This window comes from Ovis canadensis, chromosome 6 (assembly GCF_042477335.2).
Source record: "Ovis canadensis isolate MfBH-ARS-UI-01 breed Bighorn chromosome 6, ARS-UI_OviCan_v2, whole genome shotgun sequence".
In the NCBI taxonomy this organism is placed as follows: Eukaryota; Metazoa; Chordata; class Mammalia; order Artiodactyla; family Bovidae; genus Ovis; species Ovis canadensis.
In genome coordinates this window covers 53,461,893-53,472,879 of record NC_091250.1, presented here as the reverse complement: position 1 = coordinate 53,472,879, position 10,987 = coordinate 53,461,893, and positions in this window count along the sequence as shown.

Sequence of the window (10,987 nt, the reverse complement as noted above, 5' to 3'; positions counted from 1 at the left end):
GCGGAGTCGCGGTTGTGCTGTACACCAAGGGGCGGGGATGGAGGCGGGACTCCGAGGAGGAAGGTTACACGTTGCTCTAGAGCAGAATTGAAGCTGCGTAGTGAGGGCATTCCTACTAAGTTTTTATTGTTTTGCTTTTTTTTGAACTTTTTTTTTAAACTTCCATCTGGTCCAAGGGTTCAACATTGTAAGGCATTTAGCCCAAACACTGTTTCTTGAAAAAAAGCTTTGCGAAAAGCGCTCAGTATTTTAATATATATTTTTAAAAGAAGTCTTAGATTTTTTATTGTATGAATAAAATATGGTTGAATGGAACTAGGAGAACACGACGAAGCTCAAAGAGGGGATACAAAAAATATCCTTACTGTTACACCAGTGTCTGAACCCAATTTTAGCTGGATCTTTTTACTTCTGGCGCAAGGTGGGCGGGGTCCACGAACTAGAAGTGAGTAAAGTCCTGGCCTCAGTGCCAGGAAGGAGAGGATGTCTATTTCACTGTACAAGGGCCGGACACAACAGAGATTTGACTGTCTGTTTTTGAAAAGGTTGGACAAATTGGGCATAGTAGGTCCTCTTTCAGTTTCACTTCCTTTAGATAGTTAAAGAGTTGCGTCGCAAACTCGGTAAACTCAGCAAAATTCACCTATGTTCATTTAAAAGAGAAATTTTGTATTCACCTTATAGCTGTTTTCTTGTTCCATTGAACTCAAGCTGCAGTTTCCACAGCCAGAAATTTGCTAAAACCTGCTCCTCAGCCTTCTGTGTGAGTGGAGAGGAGGGCTCTGTGAGCTTCACAGGTGATGGTTGCTGCAGAGCGTAAGTTACATTTGTGTCTATCCCCTTTCAGCAAATTCTGTCCCCTTCATTTTGTTTGCTGTTCCTACCAGAGAGGATTTGTTTCCTGGCATAGCCTCACTTACTTTCCTCTTTGCTTGGTCCTTCCCATACTGTTTGCATTTTCACATGCCTGATAGAATAAGGGAGAACAAATGTCACAGACCTCAGATAATTTTTGTCGTTACTGAATAGTATTATTGGCCACTTTGGGATGCAAGATTTAGTCATCCATCAAACCCTAAGTTCACAAGGTGTTTACTATGTTTTTCTTTTAGAAACCATGGGGTACAACAGAATGTAGCCTGAAAGACTTTATTACCTAGAAAGAGGCAAGAGATATCATGACTGTAAAGAGATACTGTTCCATGCAGTTTATAAGCATATATTCTTCCTTCTGTCCTTCTCTTTGCTTGACCAAGACTTTGGTTTGGTGCCATGACTTCCAGGAAACCTTCGCGGATGTTCCACACTTGGGTTATGTGCTCTCCCTTTGCTTCCAAAACAGCCTGTCTCAGAGTATTGATCAGCTGTATTCTCCTTGTCTGTTTCCCCTAGGCATCTTGGGAGCCATGGCTATCATCTGTGACCTTCAAGTGCCTAGATCTAGAATTCAGACTGTGCTTGCCATGTATATAAGGTGTTCATAAAATGTTTGAGTGAATGTGTGATCAAGGTCTACTGCGTGCAGCATTGTTTATTAAAGAGCAGAACAAGTCCCATTTATGGCCTTCAAGTAATAAATGCAAAAACAGAAAATACTTGAAAGGAGCCAGTAGAATGAGAAGGATATAGATGATTGAGGAGGACATTAGGATATGAAGAAGTGTGTGGGAGGTCATTGGCTTGGCTTAGGGTGTAGGGATCAAGCTTGCCTAGAATAAAAGATTATAAAAGAGAGTGATGCTGGATTAAAGAGGATCTTGAAAGGCTAGAAGAGTTTATTATTGTTGTGGGAGTCAGCATGGACTCAACAATGTTCTTTGCAGAAGCTGGGGCAGGGGAAGCTATGAATTAGTACAGTTGATAGAGATTAGAGTCAAGAGTGGAGAAAGACCAAGCAGTGTAGAAATTGTGCTTTGGTGAAAAACTACGTACTGTCCAGTGAGGTTTGAGAAGATTCCTGTGGATTATCTGATTAAGAGTCTGCAAAATTCTTTCACAACTCTAAATTGTTATGCATTGCAATATGAGCCTGGTCTGTAGATATGGAGATTATGTCTTGTCTAGTAAGGAGGGGTGGTGTGGAAACCAGTCTTGTCTTCATTTGCACATTCATTTCAATATTGCTGATCCATAAATGTGTCTGTCCTCGAAATTTTCACTTGAACCAGTTATACCAATTGTTTCCTCCATAAATTAAAGAAAATCTTTAACATGTATTCATTTTTTATATATGTATAAGTCACGATTTTAACTATTTTTGAAAATTATCTTTTAACAGCAGGTAGATTGGCCAGAGGCATGAATTGACGGAACTTGCCAGATAGCTCCATTTGGAAATGGATTACAGAATCAGCTAGATACAGCTTGTGAAAGTGGCAGAATATACACCACTAGCCTGTTTGGGGCCCTCACACTTCCCACTTGCTTAGGAAGAAAGAGGTTGTGAAAGTGATGGGGAGTTTAATTATAAATGCTGACTCTCAAGTAACAGTGGGTCACTGGAGAAGAAAGTAGATGGAAGAAAGTCCAGTAGGATCTTGAGATGACAATGCAGACTCCCACAGCTGAACAGCAGGAGTCTGGAGGTTTCCCTAAAGAAGCCATCACAGAGGGAAACAAGCAGAGGGAAAGGACAGAGCCTGTGGAAGATACCATCCATCAGGAGCTGCAAGAACCCTGCTGCTGCTAAGTCACTTTAGTCATGTCCGACTCTGTGTGACCCCATAGACGGCAGCCCACCAGGCTCCCCCGTCCCTGGGATTCTCCAGGCAAGAACACTGGAGTGGGTTGCCATTTCCTTATCCAGTGCATGAAAGTGAAAAGTGAAAGTGAAGTCGCTCAGTCCTGTCTGACTCTCAGACCCCATGGACTGCAGCCTACCAGGCTCCTCCGTCCATGGGAGTTTCCAGGCAAGAGTACTGGAGTGGGGTGCCATTGAACCCTAGACAGAGGAAAAAGTGGGAAGTGTTTAGGGAGAGGCAAGAAGAGATTCACCATATCAGCATTCATGAGTTACAATCATTCAGCACCTCCCCTTCCAGAGGAGTCTGAAATACTGGAAGCAGGAAACATGCCTGAGGACCATTGATACACATGCTTCAGCAAAACAAAGGAGCACTTGCTGAGCCTGAGACAGAAAAATATTTCCACATATGGTAATAAGTTAAGCACAAACCCATGTGGAATCTTTGTCTCTTCTTATGTGGTGAAGCTTGGAAAAACTGCATGCCCAAGATTACATTTTGCAACATTTAGTGCAGAGTTTTCATCCTTGGGGTCATCTGCTGCTGAAATGTCAGCTATCACCTCTCCCTTCCAGTTAAGAGGAAAGGTAAAGACAAAGGGCAAACCACCCACTTCCAGCTGAGTCATTCTGTTTAAAGAATGCTTGGGAAGCTCCACCCAACAAGTTTTGCTTAATTCCAATGGCTATGCCTATCTATAAGAAGGGCTGCTACCTAGGATAAGATCTGAGTTCTAAAACTAACAAAGAAAGAGAGCCTGGACATTGTTTACATACCTCTGTCCACATAGTAATTGCTATCCCTCAGATCCCAGTTCAGACTTTGATTTCTCAAGAAGAGTTTTTTTTTGTTTTTTTGTTTTTTGCAAAGAGGCATATAAGATCTTAGTTCCCTGACCAGGAATGGAATCCATGCCCCCTGCAGTGGAAGCATGGAGTCCTAACCACTGGACCATCAGCCAAGTCCCAAAAGACAGTCTTTCTTGATGCCTCTACTTAGATCAGGTTCCCTTGGTCTATGCTCTTTAACACTAGAGAAGATAAATTTTTTCCTCTATTTTTTAAGGATCTATGTTCTGCTGTTCGGTCACTAAGTCATGTCCAACTCTTTGGGACCCCATGGACTGTGGCACACCAGTCTCCATAGGGTTCTTCAGGCAAGAATACTGGAGTGGGTTGCCATTTCCTTGTTTAGAGGATCTTCCTAGACCAGGGATTGAACCCACATACCCTGCAAGGCAGGCAGATTCTTTACCACTACACCACAAGGGAAACCCTTAGGGTCTCTGGCTAGACCTAAAACAAGCTAACATGACTAACAGGAGGAAAGCATACAAATTTTATTTTGTCTTAATTTACATGTGATGGAACCGTCACAAGAAAAATGAAGACCCAAAGAAGTAGGGCTGAGAGCTTATATACTTGTTTATGTTGTTGAAGTCAATGCAATTGCATTGTGTATTATATGTGTTGAGTAAATTCATTGTCATGTACAAATCTAAGTTAAGTGCCCTAAAATCATAGATGTGAAATTTATGTTTTAATAGTCCTATAAGACACATTTTGGTTGGAAGGAATCTCACAGGGAAAGATCACTGACAAAGTTATTTTCTGAATAAGATGATAATAGCTACTACATATTAAGAATCTCCTGTGAGCAGAGAGGCTGAATCTATGCCTAATATAGGTTTTTTTTAACACTGATCTTATTTCCCATCTCCTTGTCTTTTTGTTCTATGAATTTCTTCTCTCAAATATTTTAATATTTGATTTTAAATATTCAAGAGCTCTATCATTTCTCACTCTTGCAGTATTTACTAATATTTTCTTTAAACATTAACTACACTTTATCCGAGGGCTTCCCTGATAGCTCAGTTGGTAAAGAATCTGCCTACAATGCAATAGACCCTGATTCAATTCCTGAGTCAGGAAGATCCCCTGGAGAAGGCATAGGCTACTCACTCCAGTATTCTTGGGCTTCCCTGTGGCTCAGCTGGTAAAGAATCTGCCTGCAGTGTGGGAGACCTGGGTTCAGTCGTTTGCTTTCACTCTCTGAATGGTCTCTCTTTCCTCTGAGTTTCTATTTCTTCTTTGTTTTGGTCTTTGACTTAATGTTGGTGCACTTCCTCAAGAGCATGGTGATCTTTGGCTATCTAATAATATTTGAAACAATACTGAAAGTCTAAATGCAACTTCATGAGAAGACCTTGGCAAGTTGCAGCCATCACTTTAGGGTGATTAGGTAGCACCTTGTCATCTCATTGTGACATCCCCACTCCAGTGTTCTTGCCTGGAGAATCCCAGGGACGGGGGAGCCTGGTGGGCTGCCGTCTCTGGGGTCGCACAGAGTCGGACACGACTGAAGTGACTTAGCAGTAGCAGCGAGTGTCAAAATCTGTAAGCCTTTCACCTTGGATCTTTTCTCCCCAAAAAGGATTCTTCAAGTTTTACATGTAATAGAAGCCTTCACAAGAAAAATGAAGAACCAAAGAAGTAGTTAGGGCTGAGAGCTTATATACTTGTTAATGCTGTTTAAATCAATGCAGTTGTATTGTCTGTCCTTCAATAGCCTGACAGCTAGTTTTTTGGAAGCAAGTCAAAGGAGGAATGTCTTGACAAATATAATTCAATTCACAGATTTTGGCTGTATTTATTTTTATTTAGATGCCTCCTTCCCCCAGTTGGACTTGTGAGCCCCAAATCTGGAGCATCTCTGACTCAACCCCTTTAAAGAGAAAATACAGTTTGTTTTTTTTTTAACTTTTGATCTTATATTGGGATATAGTCGATTAACAATGTTGTGATAATTTCATGTAAACAGTGAAGGGACTCAGCCATATATATACATGGATCCATTCTCCCCCAAACCCTGTTCCCATCCAGGCTGCCACATAACATTGAGCAAAGTTTCATGTGCTGTACAGTAGGTCCTTGTTGATTATCCATTTTAAATATAGCAGTGTGTATATGTCCATCCCAAACTCCCCAACTGCCCCTTCCCCCAGCAAATCATAATGTAGTTCTCAAAGTCTATATTTTTCTGTTTTACAAGTGAGTTCATTTGTATCATTTCCTTTCAGATTCCACATATAAGGGATGTCATAGGACTATTTCTCCTCCTCTGTCTGACTTATTTCACTCAATATAACACTCTTTAGGTCTATCCATGTTGCTACAAATGGCATTATTTCATTCTTTTTAATGGTTGAATAATATTCCATTGTATATATTTACCACCATCCCTCTGTCCATGGAGATTTAGGTTGCTTCATGTCTTGGCTGTTGTAAACAGTGCTGCAATGAACATTAGTGTGCACATATCCTTTTGGATCATGTTTTTCTCTGGATATATGCCCAGGAGTGGGGAAAATCCAGTTTTCTGCTCAGTTGGAGAATATGCATTTATGTGGAGGAGGATGAATATAATATGTAAAGATCTATTGAGATATTATTTAAGACTTCATATTACATTCTCTTCATTTCTGTATAATGTGGTCTTATGGTTGCTCTGTCAATTAAGAATTAAGAGGATGGTTCTCGATGTAATTGTATCACAGACTGAATAATATTTATTACTCCTCAGGCCATATATACAATCTTGAGAAAATCCAGTGCTTATGAGACAGGTAGAGGAAGAGACCGAAAAGGAGTAGCCTGAGAGGAAGGAGATAAAGATACTGATTAGATGATGAGAGTGGTCAGCAGGTCAAATGCTGCTAAAAGGTCACTCGGTAAGAATAAGGACTGAGAAGAGCCCAGTGGATCATGCAAAGTGGAGGTGATGATTTACCCTGGCCAGAACAGTTTCAAAATTCTTCTATCCTCAGCAATTCCTGTGAAAGTGTAGGTTAGATCATATCAGACTGTTCAAAACTCACCAAGGTCTTCACGATCTCTTACCTTACAGACAACTGTGTTGGACTCTCCACTTCCAGCCAGTTTTCTCCTGGGCCTCATCTCCTTCAACTTTCTCTACTCTATCAGACTTGCCTCCTTGCTCATTCTTGATAAATCCAGGATCGCTTTTGCTGTTCAGGATAGGCGTTTGCATTAGTTGTTTGCTTTTCCAGGAATGATGCTCCCAGACTTCTTCCAAACTCACTCCCTTGCTTCCCTCAGGTCTTTGCTCAAATTTTGCCTTTTTTGAGGCCTTACTCAACACTCTATTTAAATTACATTTGTTTCCACTCAAGCACTATCCCTCTTCCCAACTTTGTTTTTCTTCATAACATTTATCACTATTGAAGGTACTGTTTTACTCACTTTATTTAGTGTCTGTCTCCCCCACCTTCCCTCAAACATAAGCTAGAGGAGGGAAGAGATTTTTTTCATTCACATGTCCCAAGAACTTAGAACAGCACATACAACATAATACACACTTAAATATTTGATGCATAAATTAGTGAATTGAGTAATGGTGCAAAAAAAAGGTAGATATGGAGAATATAAGTTAAAGAAAATATCTTCAATAAATCTGGCTGTAAAGAAGTGGAGAAAGATATTGTTGTACTTGAAGGGGAACATGGGATTTAGGGACGCTCATATGTTTTTTATTTGTTTACACTGATTTTTTTCTTTGGAAAAAATACTGATTCATGGAAGATTGGAAGGAAAGTACTGAGAGGTTCCATTTACCTCTTCACCCAGTTTCACCAATGGTTTTACTTCCCCAGCTAGGTAGCTATAGTACAATATCGAAACAAGGGAGATGACATTGGTATATTGTGCATATAAGTCTATGCTACTTTGCTGCTGCTGCTGCTGCTGCATCGCTTCAGTCGTGTCCGACTCTGTGTGACCCTATAGATGGAGGCTCACCAGGCTCCCCCGTCCCTGGGATTCTCCAGGCAAGAAAACTGGAGTGGGTTGCCATTTCCTTCTCCAAGGCATAAAAGTGAAAAGTGAAAGGGAAGTCACTTAGTCATGTCCGACTCTTAGTGACCCCATGGACTACAGCCTACCAGGCTCCTCCATCCATGGGATTTTCTAAGCAGGAGTACTGGATCATATGCATATTTGTGTAACCACTACTGCACTCAAGATTCAGAACTATTTCAGAACCACAAAGATTTCCCTCGTGCCACCCCTCCCACATCCCTAGCTCTTGACAAGCATGACTTTGTTCTCCATCTGTGAAATTCTGTCATTTCTAGAACATCATATAAATGAGATCATATAGTATTAATACTTGACTTTTTAAAATTGTTTTCTCTCACTTATCCTATTCTATTGAGATTCATCCACAGTTTGCTTACCAACAGTTCACTCCTTTTTGTTACTGAATAGTACTCCATGGTATGGACATACCACGGGAGTTTTTAGCCATTCACCTGTTGAAGGATATTTTCATTGTTTCCAGTTTTTGTCTGTTCTAAATAAAACTGCTATGAACATTCATGTATGGGTTTTTATGTAAACTTAAGTTTCATTTCTCTGGAATAAATGCCCAGGAGTATGATTGCTGGGTTTTTGACACATTGTATGATACATGAAATTAAAAGATGCTTTCTCCTTGAAAGAAAAGCTATGACAAACCTAGACAGTGTATTAAAAAGCAGAGACATCACTTTGTTAACAAAGGTCCATGTAGTCAAAGCTATGGTTTTTCTAGCAGTCGTGGATGGGTGTGAGAGTTGGACCATAAAGAAGGCTGAGTGCCAAAGAATTGATGCTTTTGAACTGTTGTGCTGGAGAAGACTCTTGGGAGTCCTGTGGACTGCAAGGTCAAACCGGTCAATCCTAAAGGAAATCAACCCTGAATATTCATTGGAAGGACTAATGCTGAAGCTGAAGCTCCAATACTTTGGCCACCTGAAGAGATGAGCCAACTCATTAGAAAAGACCCTGATCCTGGGAAAGACTGAGGGCAGGAGGAGAAGGGGGATGAAATGGTTGGATGGCATCAATGACTCAATGGACATGAGTCTGAACAAACTCTGGGAGATAGTGAGGGGCAGGATGCCTGATGTGCTGCCGTCCATGGAGTCACAAAGAGACACGACTTAGTGATTAACAACAACGATACATGTATATTTTGTTTTTAAAGAAATGTCAAGGTATTTTCCAGAGAAGCTGTACTGTTTTAAATTCCTCACGTCTTTTCTCAAAGGGTGGGGCAATGTAAAGTCTGTTTAGGTTTTCCTGGGGAGGAACCAGCCACCAGGAAGGGGAAGGATGCAGAGGACAGAGCCAAGTCCAGAGGAAGCAAGTGAAAATGGAGCAAGGTAAAGAGATGCTCCTTCCACTGGAGGGTGTGACCCAGTTACCTGAAGAAGGTGTGAGGTCGGATGCAGGTGGCTTTATGGGTTTGATGGCTGGAACTTGATTTCTCTTCTCTTGACTAAACAGTGAATGAAGGCTGGGCTGAGAGTGAAGTGCTTTGACATCAAAGGGCTTTGTGGTCACACAAGTTTGGGAAATGCTTATTAATGTGTCACACCCTAGTTATTAGCACATTGAAAGTTTAGAAAAACCCTAGGGTAGAAAAGAGACCAGTCACACTCTGTGGCATGAACATATGAATTTATGTGGTAAAGGATTGATTTTCTTTCCACATATATTTCTAAACCCTCCTCTAATTTTGCCCAACCTGACCCCCAAAGAACAACTCTCTTCACATCAATTTGGAAAAGTCTGGAATAGAATATAGCTACGATGGGACATTGCATGGAGCAATGCACAATTGCATTGCACAATACATGGAGTTTCACCCTCTCCACTGGAGGGATACATCCAAATTTAAATATTTGTGGGATCAGAATATCATGATCAGAGTTTTAGTAAAGTCTTCTAATGTGTAAACAGTATTCTAGTATAATTTTTATGCACTAATTATGCCAATCTGATATTTTAAAATGAGTTAACATTCTTAGATGAACACTTGATTATAAAAGTAGAACTGTGAAACAATGGAGACAGTATAGTCTTTTTAATAAATAAAGTCTTTTGATTTTAATAAACTGGATATCTGTATGGGAAAAAGTTTTGACATATACCTTATGTCAAACACAAAAATCATTTCTAAGTAAATTTGAAAGGTTAAACAATAGAGCTTGTAGGAGATAACATAGGAGACTATTTCATGAATTTGATGGTAGGCAAAGATTTCTTAGAGTACAAAGAGCTCTAACAATAAAAGAAATGGTTGATGAATTCAATTACAGTAAAATTAAGAAATCCTGTTAAACAAAAGAACATTAAGAGAATAAAAAGGCAAACCGTAGTATAGGAAAAGGCATTTCCTATCCATGTAATCAGCAAAGGATTTGTATTTAGAATAAATACTGTTTTATAAACCAGTTGTAGACTGTGCAAAATAAAAACGACTCTAGAACCAGACTGCCTGTAGCTACTTCCTCATGTGACTTCAGACATGTCATTCAATGCTTTTCTGCCTTCCATTTCCTCACTAACTGAGAGTAAGAGTATACCCATCTACAGTTGTTTTGAGAGTTAAATTAATCAATATAGATAAAGCACTTTGAGAAAAGTTTTGCACATTAAAGAACCCAGCTGAGGTTAGCGATTATCAGGTGTCCTCTGTTTTCAAATAAAGGTGCAGAGGATTTAGAATTTAATGTGCTTTCATTATTAGAGTGAGTGTCATTGATGTACCTGACATGCTGAGCCATCACATTTCTTATTACACAGCAGCAGTGTGTGTGTGCATGTGCACACAAGTGAGGTGTAGTGCCATTAAATGTCACCCAGCCCTTCCATAGTAAGTGGGAGGCATTCTGGCTTAACCACCAAGCCCCTGAGATGAACTTGGTTGTGTTCTCCTTCACCTAATAACTGTCACAGCTTTATAATATCCCTAAATGAAATCACAGCATTAACTGCCTAATTGTGCAACTCACTGCTTTTACCAGTATTACATTTGGACAGTTTCCTTACATATTCATACATAATTACTGGAGAATATAAATGTCTTACATTTCAGGCCTAACCTTACCTTGTTAAGAGTTTACATTTATATAGATGTTTCTCTGTCTTAAAGAAAATGCTTTCAATTTTATCATTTCCAAATGGGTAGTACTGTGAGTCACTGGTCTCTCTGGGTGGTAGGGAGTCAATTTCAAGACACCTCCTGCCAGAGAAACATCTTTGTTGGCTCTGATTCACTAGGCAATTTTCTCAGAGTTGTGCCCTAGCTCACCTGGGTTTCATTGGCATCAGAAGCACTTATACAGCCAGCACATCTCTGGAACTGTTCTAATTAACCCATCATCACTCCTTGGAGGG